Source organism: Schistocerca cancellata, chromosome 1 (assembly GCF_023864275.1).
Source record: "Schistocerca cancellata isolate TAMUIC-IGC-003103 chromosome 1, iqSchCanc2.1, whole genome shotgun sequence".
NCBI lineage: Eukaryota > Metazoa > Arthropoda > Insecta > Orthoptera > Acrididae > Schistocerca > Schistocerca cancellata.
Genome location: NC_064626.1, coordinates 869,642,187 through 869,661,660, shown reverse-complemented (window position 1 = coordinate 869,661,660; position 19,474 = coordinate 869,642,187). Strand labels below are relative to the sequence as shown.

General features: G+C 37.4%; 1 protein-coding gene across 2 annotated transcripts in view; it reads right to left on the bottom strand.

The window, feature by feature from the left end:
• The window catches only part of LOC126189875 (E3 ubiquitin-protein ligase TRIM37-like), a 293,715-nt gene that overhangs the window by 153,487 nt on the left and 120,754 nt on the right, over positions 1-19,474 (bottom strand). The window lies entirely within an intron of this gene.

Below are 19,474 nucleotides of genomic sequence, written 5' to 3'. Positions count from 1 at the left end.
CTGTTTAACTGCTCAAGGTAGTTTTCAGATAATGCACTTAAAAAAATTTCACTTGATTCTTTGTCCCTGCAACCCGTTATAAACATTTGAGTCTCCCAGTCTATATCCGGTAAATTAAAATCTCCACCCAGAACTATAACATGGTTGGGAAACCTACGCAAAGTATTTTCCAAATTTTCCTTCAGGTGCTCTGCCACAACAGCTGCTGAGCCAGGGGGCCTATAGCAACGTCCAATTACCATGTTTGAGCCTGCTTTAACCATGCCCTCCATCCAAATTATTTCACATTTTGGATCTCCGTCAATTTCCTTCGATACTATTGCACTTTTTATCACTATAAACACGCCTCCCCCTTCATTGTCCAGCCTGTCTCTGTGGTATACATTCCAATCTGAGTTTAGAATTTCATTACTGTTTACACCTGGTTTCAGCCAACTTTTCGTCCCTAGTACTATGTGGGCATTGTGACCGTTTATTAATGGCAAACTAAGACACAGTATCTTGGACGAAGTCATGGATGTGAAGAATATTAATGTTGTATCTTGCACTCAAAAACAAGAAAATTATTATCAAAAAGGATAAATATTATCCATACAGGAAAATGACTAGGCAGGTGATACTTTAGCAGTAGTATTGTGATTATTAGGAAATAATATGAAAATAATTTAAACTGAAGAAATACAGCTACATGGATCCAAGTTAAAATTGTATCTCCGTAGAACTAAATTTACCTGTACAATAGGGTGCGCATAATGCAACAGCTGCTGAAAATTTATTTTTTGAACCGATTACCTTCAGCGATTTACATGTAGAAGTGATAGTCATTGGTTACTATGACCAGGATGGCCAGATAAAAAATAAAATATGGTAAGCACATAAGTTCAAATCATAAAACAGTGTTGCACACACAATTATAAACAATGGCTCGCTCACAGTGAAGACAGAAAATGTAATGTTTTCACCTAAAAGACGTGTGCAAAATGAATAAATCAAGGGCAAAGGATGGATGATTCCTGGGATTAATATATATTGTCCTAATAAGGAAGATATACCTACTTTAATGGACAAACTGCATCAAGAAGTGAAACTCCAGTAGAACTAGTGTTGTTTTAATGTCCAGCAACACACTCTCTCTCTCTCTCTCTCTCTCTCTCTCTCTCTCTCTCTCACTTAAAAAAAAGCTGAACATGTAAAGCCAAAATAATCTGAAACGTTATTAAATATGCAACAAACAAAAATAGCAATGCAAATGAAACGAGTTCCCAGAAAGTAGCTGTGGAAAAAAATTACAATTAATTGTCAATCATCAATATGTTCTACGATAATTTCCTCTCAGTGACAGCAAACAGTGCACCCACCAATAAACAAACAAGTACAAACCACTAAATTGTAGTAATTCTGTTGGCTAAAATGGTATTTCTAACAGAATATTAAAATCTTGTGCTAATTTGGTAGGATTACCCTTAAAGTTATTTTTTCAATGAATAAAACTGTAAACAAGCAAACCATGTATAAGTATACACCGATTTCATTCCTTCCTCACTTTTGAAAACTGTTTAAGAAATCAGCCTATGACAGAACCTTGATACATCTTTCTGAGTAGAATTAATTAATTCCCTCTCAGTTTGGCTTTTATAAAGTATTCTCCATGGGGAACATTGGACAAAACTTAATAATGAAGTCTTGTAGGTTTAAAAAAAGAAAAATGATCTTGCTGTGTCATTCTGCAAACACTGTCAAAGCATATGATTGTGTGGATTATAAAATTCTATTTGGCAAATTAAAACAGTATTGCATTAATGTCACCTCTCTAGTATAGACAGATCCTTACCTTCATAACAGAAGGCAAAGGGCCACATTAATGCACTGTTTCACTGGAATGAAATTAATCGCAAAATGGGGGAACGTAACATATGGGGTCCAACTAGAGTTGACTCAGCGTCTACTCTCGTTTTTATCATACATAGATCATATCCCAATGACTTTAGAGGATGGTGATTCAGGTGTACTAATTAAGAGTTCAAACACAACCTTACCAAACACATGTAAAATAAGAGTTGAATATGTTTACAACTGGTTTACAGAAAATAGTTTAAATCTTACTCTAACAAACACTCATATTATATGAATGGATAACAAGCAATAATTGGCTTTAATGGTTGTACACTAAATGGAAGATACTGTCTAATTTCCCCTGAATCCAGCAGGAGAACAAAATGTAGTCAACACATACAAAAACTAACGAAGCAGCTCAGCTCAGTAGGTTTCAATCACAGAAGCATCTACACTTACACGACAACTCATTAATTCACATTTGAGTGCTTGGCAGAACATTCATAAAACCAGTTTGTGACAATTTTTCAATAATTCCACTCTCAAATAGCAGATACAAAAAACAAACATCTAAATATTTACATATTACCTGATCTTGGGGGAAAAAAAGAAACTGAAATACATTAAACACTCCGAAATACTATTGCAAATCTGCAAATCAGTGTCAATGATATGGCTTTATAATTCAGTACATTTCTTGGATTTCCTTCTTCGCTTATTGGTATGACCTGTGTAACTTTTGAGTCTTTAGATATAATTCAACAACATTTAGCAGACAGCATTAGAGATTAGATAATTACTTGAAATGCAAATTCATTATTGCGAAAATTAAGATCATTTTGAAAAAGAAAGTGTGTTGGATGGGTTACTCCTCATAGCTTCGTAATACAGCCAGTACGGCTTCCATATTTAATAATTTTTTTCTGTAAACAGGCTAAACTCAGTTATAAAAGCAGACCATATTCATGGCTGGAAATCTTCATTGCCCTTTTTTTCACAGAACAGGAAAGCAATTTATTTGAATTCCAATATCTATCCTGTGGTCAACAACATTCAGAACCTAATGATTAGTCATTTATCTTAGGGAGCCATCACTGTCTTATTGCAAATATTCAAACAGGGTAAAGGGGTGAGGAGATTAGAGACTGGACAACACATACAGTTACTCCATTACTCAGGCCCAATAAAGATCCTTCAATTGCTGGCAGTACGTATCTGCAGGATGTGAAATGTGTAACACTGCTGATGGACACATATAAAAGTAAAAAGCTTCAGAAAGGTAAAGGAACAATAGATAATTTAACTCTTGCTGTCTACTGGTACACACAACAGTTTTGAATAAAAAATTAACTTTAACTACTGCATTTTTGGATATGCATAAAGCTTATAACAAGTTGCTAATAAACATAGTTTCTCAAAAGTCTGGCATGCCAGTAATGATTATGCAAACAATCTGTTCTTTCATAAGCAAAAAAATAAAATTAGTGAAGAGTCAAGAGATAAAATCAATGATCAGAGATTACTTATATGGTGATGACATTGTTCGTATTTCTGATAGAAGAACAAGCGTCAAATGGCAGAAGACACTGGTATGGCAATTAAATGCACCAATGAATGGCTCTCTCCCAATGGAAATGCCGTGTGGCTAGGGCCTCCTGTCGGGAAGACCATTCGCCTGATGCAAGTCTTTCGAGTCGATGCCACTTCGATGACTTGTGTGTCGATGGGGATGAAACAATGATGATAAGGACAACACAACACCCAGTCCCTGAGCAGAGAAAATCTCCGACCCAGCCGGGAATCAAACCCGGTCCGTTAGGTATGATATTCCGTTGCGCTGAACACTCAACAACCAGGGGTGGACTCTCTCACAATGGATTAAGAACAATATCTGAAAAAATCAATAGCAGTAACAAGGCAACACATCAATTACAGAGCAGCAAGTATGATCTTAACTTCAAAAACTCTTCCAATAAAATAACATACTAAATTTCTTGTGGTGATTTATTTTTACTCCCACTTAACACAAGACTGCTCACATAATCATCCTATGAGAAAGATGTAAATATATTTGGAGCAGTATGTAGTGTGCTGTGGGATATTCCTCCTAGAGGAAGTATGAGCTTTGTCACTACTCACCCATTGACTGTGAGTGGCGTGTCATGCTAGCGCTAGACACTCTCTGCATGTGAAACAAGGACTAGACAGCTCTGGGTGTTATACTGAACCCCCTAACCAACAAGTTCGAGGTGCTGTCTTTCAATGACACAAAAAATGAACCAGTGACATTCACACCAATTGTTGGGAAACTGGCAGCGGAAATTGAGAAGACCAGCCTTGCAGACGAAGTTTCAACGAAGTTCAAAATTTGCAGCATTGTCCCCAGAACTGATCGTGACCCACTGGTTCCGAGTCGAGTAGAAGGAGTGAACCAGAGACTTTGAAGGTTCTGCAGCAAACTAGGTTGAGACTTGCAGCATAGGGTTGAGAACTGCAGGGTCAGAGGTGCACTGTACATAAGAGGCTGTTACTCAGGCAAAGTATTTGCAACAAAAGGCCAGAGCCTGGAGAAGAAAAAAAAAACTGTGGAGCTCACCTTATACTAGGTGGAGAAAGCTCATTGAGACTTGATATATTTGGTGACAATTTAAATGTATATCAAAACGATAGGGTAACAGTAATTAGAAATGGAGAATTTGTTGCAGTAGACAAGAAAATGAAATCCACCAAGATACAAATTGAAACTCAATGCAAGATTGTTTGGCCAAGGTTCCGTATTAAAGGTGGGCATAAACTTATAATTCAATCCTTCTATCGACCACCAGACTTACTTTCAGATGCAACAGAAAACTTTACACAAACTCTAAGTTCATTAGTATCTAAGTTCCCGAATAACACTGTCATCACTGTACGAGACACTCCTCATCCAACAATCTATTGGGAAAATTATAGTTTTGTAAGTGGTAGGTGTGACAAAAAAGACATCCTGCAAAACCTTACAAAATGCATTCTCTGAGAACCCAAAACCAAAAGTTCATGAGCCCACTCATGTTGGAAATATATTGGGTCTAATGGCAACAAACGGGTCTCACCTCTCTGAAGATGTCCACAAAGAAACTCGTGTCACTGACCATGAAAAATTTGCTGAAACAATGATTAACATCAAGGACTAACAGAGCAGAATATCTAAGGTAAATCACGTAACACAAAGAAATTATGGCCATATGTAAATGCTGTTTGTGATACCAAGATTAGTGTGCAGACACTTGAGGAGAAGACGGGACCGAAAATGAGGATAGATAAGCAAAACCATGCACAATGAACTCTGTTTTCAAATATTCCTTTACAAATAAAAATCCAGGGGTATTACCAGAATTTAATCCTCGCACCACTACAAAAGTGAGTGAATAGATATTAGTGTCAGTTTTATTGAGAAACGGCTGAAGTTGCTAAAATTGAATGCAGCTACAGAGCTCAATGGAATCTCTATTAGGTTTAATACAAATTTACTTCTGAGTTAGTCTCTCTTATAATCTACCATGGATACCTCAAACAAAAATTCGTGTCCAGTTGTTGGAAGAAAGCACAGGTCATCTCTGTCCACAAAAAGGATAGCGAAGATCATCCATAAAAATACCATCCAACATCCTTGACATCCATTTGTTGTGGACTCTTTGAACATATTCTGAGCTCAAACATAATAAGATACCTCTAACAGAATGGCCTCCTATACACCAACCAGCATGAATTCTGAAAGCGTTAATCATTTTTCTCATATGATTTCCAGAAAGCCATGGATCAAGCTAGTCAATAGACACAGTATTTCTCAATTTCTGAAAAGCATTTGACTTGGTACCACATCTACACTTACTATCAAAAGTACAACTGTATGGGGTATCAAGTGAAATTTGTGACTGAACTGAAGATTTTTTTGGTATGGAGAAGATAGCATGTTATCTTGGCTGGAGGGTCATCACCAGATGCAGAAATAACTTCGAGTGTGTCCCACAGAAGTGTGTTGGTATCTATACTGTTCATGTTATATATTAATGACCTTGCAGACAATTATAATAGCTAACTCGGGCTTTTCACAGATGATGCAGTTACCTACAATGAAGTACTGTCTGGAGAGGGGGGGAGGGGGGTAGAAGAAGAAGAAGAAGAAGAAGAAGAAGAAGAAGAAAGCTGCACAAATATTCAGTCGCATCTTGATAGGATTTCAAAGTGGTGCAAAGATTAGCAACTTGATTTAACTGTTCAAAAATGTAAACTTTCGTGCTTCACAAAACGAAAAAAAAGTAGTATCATATGACTACAGTATCAACAAGTCTCAGCTGGAATCAGTCAACTTACCGAAATAGCTGGGCATAACATTTTGTAGGGATATGAAATGAAATGATCATACAGAGTCAGTTGTGGATAAGATGGGTGGCAGACTACAGTTTATTGGTAGAATACTAAAGCAATGTAGTCAGTTTCAACAGGAGATTATTAACTAATTACTCTTGGAACCTATCCTAGAATATTACCCAACTGTTTGGGAATTGTACCAAATAGGACTTTCAGGGGATCTTGAATGTCTACAGAGAAATACAGCATGAATTATCACAGGTTTGCTTGATCCAAGGGTAAGTGATACGGGGATGCTTAACTGACAGACATTTGAAGATACATGCAAACTATCCTGAGAAAGTCTACTTACAAACTTTCAAGAACTGGCTTTAAATGACTACTCTAGCAGCATACTACAACCCCCTAAGTATCACTCCTGTAGGGATTATGAGGATAAGATTACATTAATTATAGCAAGTTATTCCTCCTATAAGCCATGACTAAATGAAACAGGAAGAAGCCCTAATAACTGATACAATGGGAAATGCCATCTGCCATGCACTTCACAGTAGTTTGCAGTATATGGATAAGATTTAGAAAATAATGTAAAATAAATTACTGAAAAATTATGACCATAGTGTTTATGATGTGATATAATGTGTTTGGATCAGTGGTTATGAGACAGACTGTGAATTCAAAGGTCTGCATAAAGATCCCCAGACATTCCAATGATTTTTGTCTCTTACTTATCACTTTTTGCTTCTGGTAATGATTGTTAATGTGAAACAGATCACAGTGTACCAATATTCAAAGTTCACATTAATCAGTAGGTCCCCATACACCTGGCAGGAAAAGCTGGTTCATAGGTCTGAGGAGAGCTATGGCATATCACCTCCAACAGAACCATGCCAAATAAAGTAATGTGGTGTTCAAACCAACTTTCAGACTGATGACAACTTTACTTTTATGATACATTGGCAATAATAATTCCTTTACTATTACAAATCTTGAATCTAAATCCTCACAGCTATTACATGACCATCCTCCGGACCTTAATGAGTCTTGTTATTCTTAGTGTGCATTTTCTGTAATTGTGTACTTGGAAGATGGCTGTATGGTGAAGAGGCCAAAAATGAATAAAGAACCAACCAATAAAACATCAGCAGGTGTTCGTATGTATAAATGTAACTACTCTCTTTGAAAAATACCAACATAATGAAGTAAATTTTCTGCTACCAACAGGAGATAAACATTTAATATAACTGAGGAAGCATGAGGCTTTTTCCAAAGCAGTAGTTTTCTTTCTAATTAACTGTGTTAATTTCAGCTGGTGAAAGCACACTAAGTTTCTACGATTCACTTGCCTTTTGAAAATGTATATCTAGACTTCTTCCACATCCCTGAAGATGATGCTTCATTATTGGCTCTATGGAACACTATGAATGAATGAATGAATGAATGAATGAATGCATTGTTCGACTACCACGCAATCTATAAAATTTAAACACGGTAGAGAAAATAATTGCAAGGAAACTTCTGGTTCAGAATAACGAATTATTTATGAATAAAGAGATGAGTCAAAGAGAAGCAGAAGCGCTGCGTTGTCGACAGATACAAAAACAAAATGTACGGAGCTTTGCTTTTCTAGTTTTCGGAATGAAATTCCTTTCTCAAGCTGAAGGAGAGAAACACACACACACACACACACACACACACACACACACACAAAAGCACAATGTGCGCGTGTACGCGCGCGCGTTGGCGAGCCCCCTCTTATGTTTCTTGTACAGCTTGAGCAAGCAAATCTCTTACCTTTTGTTTGTGTATTTGTCAACGATGCAGCACTTCTGCCTTTTCGCAACTAGTCTCTTTATTCCTAAATAGTTCATTAGAGAGAATAATTGCTTTCAGAAGTCCTCCACAACTATAAATGGGCAGTTGATGGGATGAGAATTCAGAAAACATCTCCAGTTTTATAATACCAATTTAAAGAGAAAGTAACTGGTCATGTGACACACTTTACACCAGATTTATATCAACATCAAATCTAAGTAATCATTTTGGGGTTGAAGCTCTTTTTTCCGTGTTTGCTTTAACAATACATATGTTTTTGGATAGGGTCCACATTTAGCGAAACACAATTTTGTTTTTTTAACCCAAACATGTTTCACTGCAGTTGGAGCATCTTCAGTGGGCTTTTATTTTATGGTTGTTAAAGATCAAGAATGTTCTTTACTGAAACCATCAACATCATCAAACAACAATTAGAAGAACAAGCCAAAATTCCCAAACCCCACATAAAATAAATAGCTAGAATTCTACAACTAATCACAGAGCAAAACTATCTCTCATCTGACAATCAGTTCTACTCACAAGAAGACGGGCTTCCAATGGGGTCACCAGTCAGTGGACTACTAGCCAACATTTTTCTCAACCACATTGAAAATAAAATATTTTAAACAATAGTAAGACTCAAACAACACCAGATAATATATTGGTACCATTATATAGATGATATCATATGCCTTCAAGGTGGAACACCGAGTCGCATCCAACAACTCCACAGTGATATAAACAAAGTACACTCAAAAATAAAATTAACCATAGAAACAGAACACAACAAAAGGTTAAACTTCCTTGACCTCACAATATACAGACACAACAACCAACAGCAATTCTCTGTACTCAGGAAAGTGACCACCACCAGCACAGCCATTCACAAAGATTCTAATCATCCGATTACACACAAACTAGCTGGCTTCCAATATATGCTACACAGACTGAACAAAGCCCCACTCACTGTAAACAACTACAAGAATTAATTACAGACAATCAAACAAATAGCAGTAGAGAATGGATATGACACAAACACTATAGATAAACTGAAGCACAAAATTAAAAAGGTCACTCGACACAGAAAAACACAAGCCTCCTCATCAACTTACAAACACACAGAACATACATATGAGCACACATGAACAAGAAACACAATGACAAACAAGTGGTTCACTCTCACCTACAACATCAAAGCAGTCCACAGAATAGGCAACACATTCAAAAAACTAGGGGTAAAAATAGCCTACAGGACAGACAACTCAACACAGAGAAAACTAAGGACATCCAACACAAGTACAGACAAACACAACAAATCTGGTATTTACCAACTAACATGTCAGGACTGCAAATCAGTTTATATAGGACAGACAAACTGAAACTTTAATACCAGATACACAGAACATCATTAAAAAGTAACAACTGTCATTCCACATTTGCTGAACACCTTATGGACAAGAAACATAACCAAACAAACATCAACACTGATTTGAAAATTCTCAAATGTAGCAACAGGCCCCCCTCAAAAACTAATAATTGACAAAAATCATCAAATACAAAAAACCATAGTGGAAGGAAAACAAGTGATAAATGAATACACTGCTCTCTGTTCTCTGCCCCCAAAGAATTATTAGACAAGACCAAAAACCTACTCTCTCTCTCTCTCTCTCTCTCTCTCTATCTATCTATCTCTCTATCTATCTATCTCTCTCACACACACACACACACACACACACACACACACACACACACACACACACACACAGAATTAATTAATTTCAGGCACAGAAATAACAATTTTCAAATCATAATTTTGGCTCAAGCAATTTACCTACTTTAAGGTGTATGTGGCTGCAGATGACAAACTATGAAACAAAACAGTCACTGTAGAAACACAATACATCAGAAAAACCACACCATGTGGTAAAAAGGCATGAATTCATAATTTTGTGTGTTTTTTCAAATATCTGTAATTATGATTCAAAAGCCTGACAGATATCCAAATAACATTTAAAAATAAATTAAAAGAATTTCTAGATGACAACTCCTTCTACACATTGGCTGAATTTTTAGATATAAATTAAGGGGGAAAAACTTAAACATTAGTGTCATGCAATATTTTGTGTAATGTAATATCTTGTACAGACATCTTTTATTAACCTGACACGTTCCACATCATTACGAAGTGTCGTATTCATGATCTATGGAACAAGTATTAATCTAATCTAATCTAATAGTTACATATATACAAACAGTAAAGAACATTCTTTATCTTTAACAGCCACAAAATAAAAGCTCACTGAAGATGCTCCAACTGCAGTGAAACATGTTTGGGTTAAAAACAAAATTGTTTTTTGCTACAGGTGGACCCTATCCAAAAACATATGTATCAAATCTAAGTGTTTGGAACTGTCTTACTAAACTTAGTTTCTCAGTTCAAAACATTTTCTTCAATAAAAAATGGTTAAGTAGCAAACTTTATTTAAAAGATTTCATAACCTTATCTGTGATTTAGTTATATTAACAAAGACAGATGAAACGTTCAATACCAATCTCAAAGAGAAATTATCCTCTTGGAAACTTCAGCATAGTTGGAATAAGATTATTGTTGGCAATACCGATGCTAAGACATTGTTAAGTCATGGAATTTAAATCATCTACAGAAAACAGAAACTTTCATAGAAATTTAGTTACTGTATTGAATCATATTATTTTTTTTCCTTCCCCTTTCTGATATAAAAGCTATATGTAAACTAAATGAGCTGTAAACCAAAAATACCACCAAAAGTAAATTAGAGAGTTGTTTTGTGGAGAGTTTTGATACATCGTTAAATATATGTATGAAACAAAGTAAGAATTTATTAATTCATGTATCTTCACCCTTTTGTTTCAGGAAGTGGTAGTCTGCAGACGTATGCTTGGATCCATCATACCAGCATTGCCAAAAATGTGTATTTTAACCTGCATCAGCAGGTTCGGTGCAGACAAGAATAATTAATGCCATATCTAGAGGAGCACTCCTGCATCAACGTTGTCACACTCAGGACTAAACACAATGGAATTAATGTGAAGGTAATGACTCTGACTGATAGGCAACTATTGAACTTGGTTTACTTATATGAAAAATATTGTGCTTCGTGTGTTTAATAACTTAGACAGATCGACAATTTCAAAGGTTGCAGTGATCATTTGGTACCACACACTATGGAAGCAGCAGTACGTAATGAAAATCCTGTTTATTGACCTTGAATGTAATGATATACAAGGTCTGTTAATATTGCTAACAGTTAAAGTTCACCCAAGATTGTGCACAGATTCATAAATTACCTTCAAAATTTTCTCAACTATTTTTTCCAATCAATTTTTCCAATTATTCAAGCAATTATTAATCCCTTTCCATTTCCACATCCCTATCCATACCTAACAAACACTAGTAAGCGTATACAGGTATTTCTCCCAGTTATCACAAGGCAATTATTTTCAAATAAATACATGCAAAAAGTTATGTACTATCAATTTATTATTGAACAGCTCTCTATAGGAAAAATAAACACTGTCACAATGGACAAATGTGGAGATTAGGGATAAATGGAATACAGTGTGAAACTGCCAATGACTTTTTCATGTAGGACGTCATGAAGCAACCTGCTTGGAAAGAGACATGATGGTCTGCTTCATTACAGTAATTTTGTCTACCTCTCTATGATTATGGAGAAACAGGAGTTTATCTTCACAATTAGTGTTGATCTGTAGAGACACTAGTAGAATTAGAACTGTTAAGAGATTGAGTTGGTAGCAGGTAACAGAATGAATTTTCCACTCTGCAGAGTAGTGTACAGTGATATGAAACTTCCTGGCACATTAAAACTGTGTACCAGACCAGAACTCGAACCTGGGAAAGTGCTCTGTCAACTAAGCTACCAAAGCATGACTCATTCTCACAGCTGTACTTCCACCAGCACCTTACCTTCTACATTCCAAATTTCACAACAGTTAAGTTTTGAATAAGACTGATGGCTGGATTGTGGTCAAACCTGCCAAATCAGGAAATAGGTTTAAAAGATACTTCAAGTCAGACAGTTTTAGTCAAGATGCCTCCCAACAGCTTCTGTAACTTTGCTGAAGGATTTTGCATAGAAGTGTGCAGTCAACCCAAGGATTTCAGTAACAATATTGTAAAAAGGAAATTGTGGAGATGATGAGTCACAGATAGGCACAATAAAAAGACTTGTCACAAATAATAGCTTTTGGACAATAAGGCCAAATTAGAATTAGTTGGCAAACACACACATATACACCCACGGAAACGCAGTTGCCCGAGACTGCAGTTGTGTATGTGTGTGTGTGTGTGTGTGTGTGTGTGTGTGTGTGTGTGTGTGTGTGTGTGTGTGTTGCCAAGGACGTTTTGAACCAGTAGAGGGAGTTTTCTATGTATGAGAATTAATTAAACCAACGAACTCTGGGAGGTTGGATGGAACACTGAAAACAGTATTTCTAATGGGTCTTCCTGTGAGGCAATATTTTATGGGCACATCAAATGTTACTTACAGTACACAAAAAGTAACACAAACAATTTTTAATTCTTTATTACCAAGAGACAACAACACAACAGAACACAATTACTTCAATTACAGTGTAAGTTCAAAAATGCCTCCATTGACGTGCTTACAAGGTAATACAGGTGGGTCACGTTCCGCCTAATGTGGTGAAAGACTGCAGGAGTGTCCTTAATTTCTCCTGCAGCTGCTACTACAATCTGGATAATCTGATCCTCTTCCAATTCAACAAAGGTTTTGTAAACAAGGTTGTGCTTCTCTTCCCAAACAAAGTAGTCCAGAGGGTTCAAGCATCAACACACAAGATGACTGAAAAGTGCCAGCACTCAGTCATGCTAAAACAACACATGCTGTCTTGTAGCGTGTGGCATGTCATCCAACAATTCTGGCAATGCTCTGATAATGAAATTGTAATAATGCCTGCCATTTAGTGGGCTAAGTAGAATACATGGTGCAATTAAACAATCACCAACAACACCTGCCCACACATTCCTGAAGAACTGCACTTTATGAGCAGCACAACACACCTCCAACCAAACCATCCAATGAGCTTCACCTGACACCACTGAAGTCACAAATGGTGGTTGTTTGGTGTCAGTGGAAAGCATGCTACAGGGTATCTGGATCAGAGCTGTCTCTGAAGTAACTGATTTCTAACAGTTTGTTGTGTCATTGTGGTGACAACTGGCACTCAAGTTACTACACCAGATGCTTTATGATGTGCCAGAGCCGTATGCTGAACACAATGGTCTTCCCTCTCAGTAGTGCTACATAGCCATCCAGAGCCTGCCTGTTTTGCGATGATACATTCCTGTGACCACCACTGCCAGGAATCATGTACAGCGGCTACATTCTTGGAAAGTTTTCCTGCAATATCACAGATGGAACATCCAGCTTCTCGTACCCCTATTACAGGACCTTGTTCAAACTCAGTGAGGTGATGATAAGAGCAACTTTGTCGCCTGAAGGCATTCGTGACTAACGTCACTTCACCATGTCAATTCTCTAAGGTAACTATTGCTCACAATCATTACACCTTGTATTTAAATAAAACCAATTTATAATCTCTTAGTGTCATTACTATTCAGTCTTATGTGACTATGTGAATTTGAAGAGCCATCATCTTTCAGATGTAGAAACATGACTACCAACTTTTGCTACAAACAATCCTGTTGGCAGAACATCTGCAACTGAGCATTATAGCAGAGGTTGAATATACTACTTCAGTTGTAAATTAGTTTATGTTCACACGACTGGTTTCGGACTGTTATAAACCCATCCTCAGGTATCGTAGCTGTGCTGTGGTGCACGAGCGAAGCGTGTACCAGGTGCAGTGTGCTGCCTATGACTGCAGAACAGGGAGTAGTCTGGTACACGCAGCGCTCGGGGACCACAGCACAGCTAAAGCACCTGAGGATGGGCTTTCAACAGCCCGGAACCGGTCGTGTGAAAATAAAGTAATTTACAACTGAAGTGGTATTTTCAACCTCTGCTACCAATATTTGTTTATGTCGCACAAGTCTCTCTTGGTGTTGCTACTCTTTTCTGTCAGTGTAGATGCCAGAATCATATCATCCAGGACTGACAATTCTGTCTGTATTAGGAGTGAACAAATACTCCAAATTCAAACTATACAAGCTTTGATAGCACAACAAAAACAAATTAATACCCCAGGTGGTAGCCCTTCAAAGAAATCCATTAGCAATGAATTACGATACAAACATGCCATTTGGATAGATGCAACCTCATGCTAAAGATGAGTCTGTGGAAAAGTTTCAGAGTCCCACAAACTTAAGTTCAAGTCTAGGACTTTTGCCAACTGTCAACACAAACTCATCAATAGAAACTATTCAGATGAAACCGATTACAGAAAATTTAAAATTAGTTGTGACTTTTGACAGTTCAGTAAGGAGAGAGTGCAGGGAAGCGTAGTTCCTAATGTGTGCTGAGCGCACCAGCATGTGGCGATAACACCATGCCAACCTTATGTCTCAGTCATTAGCTGGCTGCCAGGCCAACATTCTTTGGTGGTAAAAAAACAATATTGAACAGTTACATCAATGAATCTTTTATACATATTCACAGTTGTAGTGTTAAGTGGAGCGACCCCCAAGAGAAGAATCACCCCTGTCCTCTTCCTTGGACCTGGAACCTGTACTCTAGCTGACTGACATAACTATCTCTTCAATGTGTTCTTCCAGCAGTCCAAGAATCCACGTCTTCTTGACTACCTTCTTGGCACAGCTGACAACTTGAGATCAGTCCTGTGAGGCAATATTTGCAAGGGCTTCTCTTGTCAGCATTTCAATCTCACTGAGCATAAACTTTTTGTTGTTTCTTTTCACATTCTCATCCACCTGGGCTCAACTGGATTCATATTAGCATGTTATGGAGGAACCCTGATTAGCCTATGGCCTTTAATATTGGTCTGTTCATCGTGGAGTCTCAGACTTGTATAGTGTTACAAGTTCCATTAACTTCGCATTATTCATGCCAGGTTTGATTATCTGATGGAACATTTCTTTGTATCCAGAGCAAAATATCTTCTGTCCTCCACTTCATTGTTGGAGCTTTATCCATTATCTACTACTACTATTGAATTTGGAGGAATATTTCACAGCAGAACATTAAAAAACCACTCATTTAAAATTGTTGCCATGTTTCCTGGAACATATTAATCAGCAGTTTGGAACAAAGTCTTAGGCAGAATCAGCTTGAAGGATGATTTTCCTGTCACCCTTACCAACAGGTGCTTTCTTTGTTCCTCATGCTGTGCACACCACTACCCATTTGTCAACATGTGACACACATGCTGTCCAGCCACACAATGTCTTGGAACAAAACTCTCCTCATGGCACACATATATCAGCATCTCCAGGCACTGTCACTTCTCTTGACGATAAATTTCTGAGACAAAAAATTTTCATGCTGGAAACCAAGCTCATGAAAGCAATTTCGAAGTGAAAACTGCTTTCATTGAACAGCTCCAATTCTTTGTTGCTGAATAGAAGTTTACTTGAATTAGGGTATTCCTTATGTTGTTAATACTCATGCACATCTGTGCAATGCATCCTGCCAGAATGCATCCATCTGTGTTACCTGTCTGTTGTAACTCCTTTTCTTGCCCATTGTTTCTAGCAGAGAACACGCTAGTGCTGCTTCATCATTCATGTCTTTTCTTCCCCTACCCAATTCTGAGTGCCAATGAATATTAAGTGCAGCAGCTATTCTGTCCACTCCTGTAACATCTAGAATCAATCCACCTATATTGCACTTAAGTTCAAAATAACTGTGCAATAAACACACCAATTTGCAGTATTGTCCACAGATCAGAATTCCACCTCCAACACCTGGTATCTTCACAATCGGTGAACGTATCCTTGGATACTATTATCGCAAATCTCATGTTCAGACATGCTACATTGTTATTAATGTAATCCCAACACAGAACACTCGTTCACAGCACCTAACTACTGCAGAATACTTTAGCATCAAAGAATACTACATTAAAAGTGCTGACGAATATAGATGCACCAAATGCATGGCATCACATGGTACTGTTGATCTATGAAATGCGGTAGGGGCACTTTACCAACTGAACCGTTCACAGTGCAGCTGGTGTTATGTGGGCAATCGCATCACATCCCCTTCAGTGACCTGAATGTCAAAAGTTGCAACTTATTTTAAATTTACTTAGCTCTCTCTGGAAATAAAATTCAAGGGATAGTGTTGCAAGAAACTTGCTTTACTGATGAGGAAATTTTCAAGTCAGATGGAGACTATTTCTTTAAGAGGTACAGTAATCCCAAAAGAGTGATGAACACACCAGTTCTTGGCACAGCCTTAGCTGCCAACAACAAAATCCTTAGGTCGGCTTCAAACTTTGAAATCATAAACGAAGACTCTACTTGCTGAACGTGCACTGTGCACACAATATGATATGTACATTTATTAACAGCTTGTCTCTATGCCCTGGCAAAAGCTAAAAATCAGGACTTTGAAAATACAGAACTAATTCTAGAATTTGTGGAGACCAGAATGACAAATATCTCAAAACACCATACAAAGATCTTACTGGGTGATTTTAATGTAAATAGTGGATTGGAAACAACATACAGGAATATTACTGGGTGCTACCTGTCATATATAAGGACAAACAAAAAATGTAAAGTAGCTAACTGAATTATACGAGAATCTTAATCTTTATTAATGTCCACACATCCAGAAAGCAAACCAAATGATCATCTAGTACATTAGTTGTCTAACTTCCTTATAGATCATGTCATTATGTCTGAAAGACACAGTCCAGAAATAATGATTGTCAGCGCCAACAAGGGAATAAATATAAACCGATCACACCCACCATCACATTGCAGATACCTGTTTAAGGAGTTATGCAGTCTGACTCTTGCTTCTCAGTATATTTATGTTCTCATGAAGTTTGTTGTAAATAATCTACCACAGTTCAAGAGGAATAATGATGCACATCGTTACAATACCAAAGAAAAAAATGACATTCATTACTCCACAATAAGATTGTCTTGAGCAGAAAAAGGGACTCACAATGTTAGAGAGAGAGAGAGAGAGAGAGAGAGAGAGAGAGAGAGAGAGGGGGGGGGGGGGGGGAGGAGAGAGAGGGGGGGGGGCAAATTCTAGTCTCTAGTATAATTTCTATTATTTTATGTATAAAGATGGTGGATAGAAATTACTAAGTCACACCTATATATTTAAAAAAGGGTCAGCATGTTGCCATATTTACAAACTACTTTTCAAAGGAAAAATGAGCCCTCAGTAATATCAAATGAAGAAAACTATGAAATCCTTACTGAATAGTATGAGACACATCTAAATTGTGAAAAACTGGCTAATCCAATTACAACTCATTAACAAAGAGATCAAACACAATACCTGCAGACAAAAAAATGAGGCTGTTGGAGAAGACTCCACAACAGCAGAATTATGGAAGCTTGCATCTCAAGCAGCAACACATGTTTTGCATAAAACTATATAATCATATGGGAAATGTCTGACAAGTAAGTCTCGATTCATCTTTTTCATGATGAAGGGAATGCTGCATTATAGACAGGAACAATTACTGCAGCAACCAATTACTTTCAATAACATACATGATGATCTTACTGTTTATCCTAAAATGGCCATACAATCAGTCAAGCATATATGAGAGAATTTCAAGAAAGATTCCAGAAGGGTCAGCTGTAAGTAGACCAAAAACTGGATCTGAAAACATTGGTAAATATATTATATTCTGAAAAGGATAAAATATTTACCTACCTTTTTAGGTTTAAAAATGGCTTATAACCACCAACCACAACATGCTAAATAACAAAGGGGCAGATATGGAAGTTCTCGATAAACTACAAGAGATTATAGGAGCATGGCAAAATCGACTGGATGTTTCTTTAAGTCATTTGGGGGGAAAAAGGCGGGAGTTTGAAAGGAATATAGATTCCTGCAACTGCTTTTCGACTAGGTATTAGAGAGAGAGAGAGAGAGAGAGAGAGAGAGAGAGAGAGACCAATACAAGAATGGGGCAAAAGTTCAGACCTTTGGCACCTTAAAAATGACTTTGAAGGGTTGACGATTCCTGCCGGACAATGATGTGCAGCAGGCATTATGGACTACTTCGCGCAGCAGCACAAGGTGTTTTACCAGATGGGTGCCTCCCGCATGATGCGTCAGTGGGACGATTGCCTCAATGGTCACAGTGATTCTGCAGTATTGGCATATCAGTTCTGGATTGTATGGCCTTTGAACAGAAACTTTTTGATCCAGAGTTTGATTTTATGTATACATATTAAAATTTAACTAACCCAACACGAATCTTCAACATCCTTGACTCTAAACTGTCAGTTAGGACTTGCTGAGATGAGAACCAGAGAACATAATCCAAATGGCCAGATGAATGGTGTGTTAGACACAATGATCTAAGGAGAAACCATCTGGTTTGAACAGAAACAAAGTAACACTTCTTAACTGATCAACTAAGAAAATAAATAAAATAATAATATCACATTCCATTAACTATGTCATCTCTACTATCCTATTTTATAATTTCTCTACCATTTCAACAGCATTGTAGACTTATCATGTCAGGTGTCTACTGTTACTTACGTAATTACGGGGTAATCAAATAGCTTCCGATCGATAGCCGTATAGTACAGAATTTGTATGCCAATCAGGCAAAATCGCTGTTAGCACTGAGGAATTATTCCACCAACACATTATGTTGAAGATACCTGTTTGGTAAAACACCATGTCCTGCTGCATGAAGAAGCCCGTAACTGATGGCAGCACAACCTCGTCTGGCAGGAACCGTCAACCCTTCAAGCCATTTTTTAAGGGACAAAAGGTATAATAGCTGTATGGGAAGAGATCAGGATTATATAGCATGTACATGGGTATCTCCCATTTCAGTCTCCCAGTTGAAGTTGGCCTCGCAGATCACCGGTGTGTTGTGGCAAATTGTGACCAGCAGGGAATTCAGCACTCTGTTCCACAACGGTTGTTTTCTACAGACATGTTGCCTCGCACACATTCTTTGATGGATTTGTCCTTCAGCAACCAAGAAGAAAATGACAGCATGTTAGTCCTGTCTGGATACATTTGATAACAACGTCACTATAGTCCACATTTCTGCATTTACTGCACGCACGTTGGAAGGTACAAATACCATACTAATCCCTTGCCTACATCTGCTGCTGATCTATCGCCAACAGAGTCATGCTAAATTGCAGTACTCTGCAGCAACACCCTCAAATGGAAATTTTTGGATTGCCCCTCATAATTTTTCAGAAAATGTTGTCTTCATTTTACAAAAACATGTAGTGTACTTAGCACTTACTGGTACTTATAAATATGCTGTTCATCTACAAACCATTAAACTAATAACAAATATTTAT